This window comes from Lissotriton vulgaris, chromosome 1_1 (genome assembly GCF_964263255.1).
Source record: "Lissotriton vulgaris chromosome 1_1, aLisVul1.2, whole genome shotgun sequence".
Taxonomy (NCBI): Eukaryota; Metazoa; Chordata; class Amphibia; order Caudata; family Salamandridae; genus Lissotriton; species Lissotriton vulgaris.
Window position 1 is genome coordinate 391,036,139 of NC_141685.1, and position 6,000 is coordinate 391,042,138.

At 41.6% G+C, this 6,000-nt stretch overlaps 1 protein-coding gene across 2 annotated transcripts in view; it reads left to right on the forward strand.

Annotated features, from left to right (window-relative positions):
- The window catches only part of PODN (podocan), a 429,517-nt gene extending 424,147 nt beyond the window's left edge, over positions 1 to 5,370 (forward strand). For both annotated transcript variants that reach the window (XM_086952453.1, XM_086952454.1), the window contains exon 11: positions 5,016 to 5,370. The gene's annotated coding sequence lies outside the window, so the exon portion shown is untranslated. The remainder of the gene's footprint in view (positions 1 to 5,015) is intronic.
- Positions 5,371 to 6,000: the final 630 nt, after the last annotated feature.

A 6,000-nucleotide genomic window follows, 5' to 3' on the forward strand; every position in this document is an offset into this window, starting at 1 on the left:
CAAGAGAGGACCTTTTCCGGCGGGATACATTTGGAACTTCACCCGGTAAAGATTTCTACTTTCGGACTTATTCACCTTTTTGGAGCTTCGTTTCTTACAGAGTGGCAAGGCTGCAGGCTGTAGCCGGAAAGGGTTTTATGAGGCCAAATACCTTCTCTGCAAGATTCTGCTGAATCAGGTTTGGTGCTGTGAAAAACTCTGAGCTGGATCAACTTGAATATTTGACCCACCAGCAACGCACCTTCATTAGATCGCCCTGCAAGGTTGGTCCCCATCCTCTGGTGGTCTTTGGAGTCAAAAAGTCCCAGGTTTCAGGAGATGATAGGAAGAGCACCCTTTGACCCTGGGGACAGGACTTGGGGTCAAGACTCACACCAGCAGAGAACAGCAGCGGGTCCTGGTCCAGTTGAAGCTGGTTGTTGCTGGAAAAAGGCCTCTTCTACCTTGTTGTATGCTTTTTTCAGTTCACAGACAGCAGGTCCAGTACTCTTCCATTTGTGTGCAGGTCCAGAAAGTTTCTCAAATGCTACATTTATACCCAACATCAGCCTGTGGGTGGGGGAAACTCTTGGCCACTCCCTCACCAATGGGGTAAAAGATCTCACGAATGAGCCTACCCACTTTTGTACCTTTGCTATGTGCCCTACTGCAAACAATCCCATAATGCCCTTCTCTGCCTAAAACCAAGGTGGCAGAACCTTTCTGCCCCTGTGCAAAGCTGCTGTGCACACCCCCACGCAACTCTGGGCCATCATCTCACATCTGAAATTCTGAATGGCCTTCAAGACCTGGCTGTTCGAATAAGCCTCCAGGACCTGCAAGTGCCTGGATACCCTATTGAATGATTAACCACACTTTATAAATCCTGATTGATTGAAAGATGTGGCCAGGGAAATGAGAAACCCTTCCTCTGTGGTCACTCTAGCCCAGTTCTGAGGGCAGCTCCTATTCCACTGGGATTGGTGACTGGCTGACGGGGGTCATAAAGAAAGACACCAGGTGTCAGATAATATTTGCCTGTGACAGGGTAGGCTTCTTTTAAGTTAATCAAAATCCTGGGTACAGCCTATAGGATCATCCTGCCAGAGGACAGAAAACAACTCCCACAATACAGGCCTATGTCTTGCTCTGGGGCAGTTTTCGCACTTCATTAATTTGGCTATTCAAATGCCAGGTGACAATGAATCTCATGTAAATGGCCCCGGTCCAGCAGGGAAAACGGGGGGAACTTTTAAAAAGTACCGTTTCCAAAATATTTATCACAAATCTACCATCACTGAATTAGGCTTATAATAAATAATAACGTCCAAGAATTAATATTGTAGCATTTTGTTTAGCCAGATATAACATTATTAAATGAAATATTGTATCCAATTGCTTTCTTATGGAACACCAACCCTGCTACATTGCTTTTGGGGGGCACAATTGGTACTGCAGCCCATTGGCGACATTTAACCTGGAGGCCCTGGGCACACTTTGTGCATATACTAGGGACTGATAGGTAGGTTAAATATGCGATTACTGGGTATTCCAATTTCAACATGTTCAAAGGTAGAGCACAGATACTTTACCACTGGTTAGCAGAGTAATGCGCACAGATTTCTACAGTCACAGTAACCCTCTCTTCCTAAAACCAAGATGGCAGAACCTTTCTTACCTTTTTGCCAGCAAAAGTAAATCAAGGCAAAAATCTGGGGGCGCACCATGCAGAAGATTGTGATTTCCTACAATTACGGGGTTAAAGGAATAAGCATACTGATTGCAAGCTTCTAGCACCGTTAATTGTCTAGAGCTTATTGATGCCCACAATCCAAGATTCTAAAAATCAAATTTAATTGAGAGAAAACCTATGAAAAAGATGCACACCCAACAAAAAAAATATGTAGCACCTTGAATGTGTAATGCTTTCTAATCTTATCCACAAACCTCTTGAACAAGGGTGAGTGCTATTTATTTGGTTCAAAGGTTATAACGATGATAAATAGTTTGATAACAGTTGGACCTTAAAGCATATAGGCCGGCAAAAGTTTGATTAGAAACCCAATCTGTCATACTAAATAAAGTCCATCAGTTATCAGACTGAATGAAATGCGATTAGTAAACTTGCAATACCATGTTGGGTAAGTCTTTGCAAGACTAATATAGCAATCAGCATAGTGAAAGATTGAATGCAAAAACATCTATACTATTGTAAGAAACTCACCAATGTGAGCGAAAGCAAAAGGTAGTCATACACCCATCCAGATGGCATATATTAACAATTTTGGCAATAAAAATAGTAGTTATATGTGAGTGAGGCAAAGTGTGTTTATAGGAAACCTAAGAATGAGTTTAAAACACATTCCCTTGCAGACTGTATATAAGAAAAGAGGATTACTTGCAAAGTTTGAAAGTAATCTTAAAACATGTCTTCTCCAAATGAAGGTTTTTCTTTATGAATATTCATTTGATTCAGATGCTGACACTGACAATTGAAAGGTTAGTTAGTTTTATTTATTTATTTGTACCTCACATTCAATAGACCTTACCTTGTTGACGCAGAAGTGGATACAATAGTCGGAACAATGAGTGTCAAAAGACTGCACCTACCAGAATTGAATTGTTATTTGGTCGCAGAGCCTGGGCCCCATGCCCAAGAATCTCTAATCATTGAGTGATTAGCATTTTGTTTAGGAAACCATCAACATCGGAATGTCATCCGAGCTCAAAGTTCTTCTAGGTGGACAGTTATAATATTCTGCTTAGATCCGGTATATCCATTTCAAGAACACATTTATTGAGCAGAGATAAGATCTGACCTTATTGTGGCCTTTTCAGATTACTATTGAGCTACACTTCTTAAATGAGGCATTCTCCATTTGTAAAAGGGCCAGAAAGTACACGAATTGCTGTATTTCCAACATACTACAGGTGTGTCCAGAGAAAACCCAGATGGTCACTACAAGGCGCATTTGCATAAGTCCAGGGTTGTAAAAGATTAAAACTCTTTTAAACTTAGTGGGAGTCTGCATTTCAAAGGCATAGAATTCTCCAAAGCAGGGTACCTTACACCAACAGCTCCAAATTAAGTTGCCAGTTTGAGGAATATGAAGTATCTCAGACTCTCAAATACTTTACATGTTTTACAAATGTTTTTGAAAGTGCAAATAGGTTTGGAGGTGGAGTGCATAGTCCAGGGGACAAGTAGATGTGTGACTTCTGGCACCAAGCCAGTCTGTGATCTTAAATGTGCTCAAGATCACAAATTTAAAGCAATGTGGTGAATCTTGCAACCCAAAGATAAGTCCAGATATAATTAGCACAGGAGTGGAATTATTTATTGCTTCCTTATTAATCAATTGGAGCAAGACTCATATTTACATGTTAATTAGTAAATGTGTGACGGCGATTCTTGGAGGACATACACTATTGTAGAGGGAGAAAGGGAATAAAGACCACAGATTCAAAATTGTGACCTCTCATTAAGACTTCTCATTAAGAAAAGTGAAGCAGTGCAAGGCTAAGTTGGGCTTTCCCACTACCTTTTTAGTTGGTTAACCCCTTCGGTACTGCGGAAGGCCCCCAGCCTTCCCTCGTGACGGTGGGCATGTAGGGAGGACGGCCAGGGGCCGGCCAAATCCCGCCCACTCGCTAATTCGCCTGCACAGTGGAAAAATTAGTGCAGCACAGAAGGGGTTAAGCAGAAAGGTGTGATTGATGTTGAGGTTCATTGACGCAAGATCTCCACATTATCAAGAGTGCCAAATCCCTTCATCGCTAGTCAGTAGTAGGTTATCCCAACCAGTCTCATGTACTCAAATTGAATATGCTCTAGGATACCATTCTCTTCTCATCATGTTATATTTTGCTGTGTTATTTGTACTACCACACTGGAGTGTTGGCACTAAATGACTGGGTGGCCCAAAAAAGATGTAGAAGAAAGCCATCTTTTCCAGAGGGAAGTGTCTGGTTCTGAAAATTCAGTGGGATGTCTGGTGTTTTTTAGGAATAGGAGATGGCAATTGTATGGTTATAAAACACTAACATGTTTTTTTTATTTGTAACAGCATTCATTTGGATATCTTAGCCCTACACAGCCTGCCGATAATATCTCCGTTTCATGCAGAATTTCAATTTGATTGTTGCTCAATTCGGTGCAGACTTGTATTTGTTACTGTCATTCGTTGTGCTTCATGGTTGAACTACTTTGGTAGCCCACAGATTAAGACTTTTCATTTGTCTTTATAGTGGGCCAATGTATACATTCTCAATAGTTCGTGGTATTGGAGGTGGAGCTATTGGTGGTAGTGTTGGTATTGGTGATGGTGTGATTAGTAGTAGAGGTTTTAGTGGCGGTGGTGGTGGTATTGGTGGTGTTGCTATTAGTGGTGGTCCTGGTGGCTGTCTTAACAGTGTTATTGGAGGTGGAATGGTACTTACTGGTGATTGTATTGGTACTCCTACTGATATTTGTTGTAGTTCTATTGATAGTGGTGGGATTAGTGGTAGAGGTTTTAGGGGTGGAGGTGCTGGTGGTATTGGTATTGGTATTGGTAGTGTTGCCATTGGCAGTGGTACTGGTGGTGACAGCAGCCTTTATAGAGTTATTGGCGGTGGCATGGTCCTGATGATGCAATTGGCACTCATGGTGGATGGAATTTGCGTAGTGTTATTAGATGTAGAAGGGGTGGTGCTGTTGCATTGGGAGTGGTGATAGAGATATTGGTGAGGAGTGGTATAGTTGGTGCCCAATAGCTGATAAGCCTCCTGCTTTTTTAGGTAAGCATCACATGTTGGTTTGAGATAAAATGTAGAATTTCAATTTCCAATAGCGTGTACAAATGTATGTGTGCACATGTGCCTGTAATACCATGTATAGGTATTTTAAATTCTGACTTCAGTCATCTGTGTGTCACTCATTTCGGACGATACAGAAAGCTCAGGGTCTTAACAAGTAGGCAATCAGTGACGTGCATAACAAGCCAGCATGATGCAATAATAATGTAATAATGCCTTTTCATCTTCATTTCTTTCAGGGACCCATATGGAAAGTCATGCATCTATATTTATATCTACACATATTCCAGGAAACGTCTTTGCATGTGCAATCAATTATACACATGCTTTTTGTTCTGGCGATGGACCAGGCCTCAAGATGACAAAAGACAGCAGCGCTTTAATCTTTCAACGATCCTGCACTTCGTTTCAGAGCTTTTCACAAGTTCCAAGTGTGGAAACTTCACAGGATATCTGTAGAACTCACAAAAGCTGGCTTTTGTTCAGTTCAGTTTTTATTGCACATATAGAAAGACAGTATGCAGCTATGTGTGTTTCTTAGAGTGTAATTTTGTAATAAATTAGCCCGCTGTCTTCCAAGGCAACCCAGTTTTTCATTATCGTACTTTTTTTGTGTTGTTGAACTGTATGTGCTTGGCGTGCGCAGAACAGAGCAGTGTTTTCCTACAAAAGGCAGACTTCCTTTCAGACACGTCGTGGTGACTCACGTTCTTCGTACTGTCCCTGACGTTACACGCACTGGCACGCGACTCTTTCAAAACAGGAAAGCAAGAAGGGAGCACTCGAATTGGAAATTTAAGACCTGGAAGCGAAGCAAGAAAGAATGTTAAAGTGCTTGTGGAAATTTACTTCTCTGCTTGAACCTACCTTTATATTTTCAACTCATGAACGTTCCAATTAGCATGCTTGGAAAGCTATACTTAGGCACAGGTTTCCTCTGTAGTACTGGTAATGTCATGTGGCACACGACAGGGGCTCCAAGTGCAGAAATCTACGCAGAGCAGAATTAAATAAAGGGGATGGGTTGTATTCTGTGAATGCCCACAAGCATACACATTAGTAGGCTTTTTCTAAACTTGCAAACCTAGCCACATCTTGAAAAACTCACTTACCTTGCATTTGTCTGTGATATAATATAGCCTTAGAGCCCAACATAGCAGGCTCCACCGACCATTAAAGGCCCGCTCCAGCGTGAAAGGCCGAGCCGAAGACCAATAGTAATTC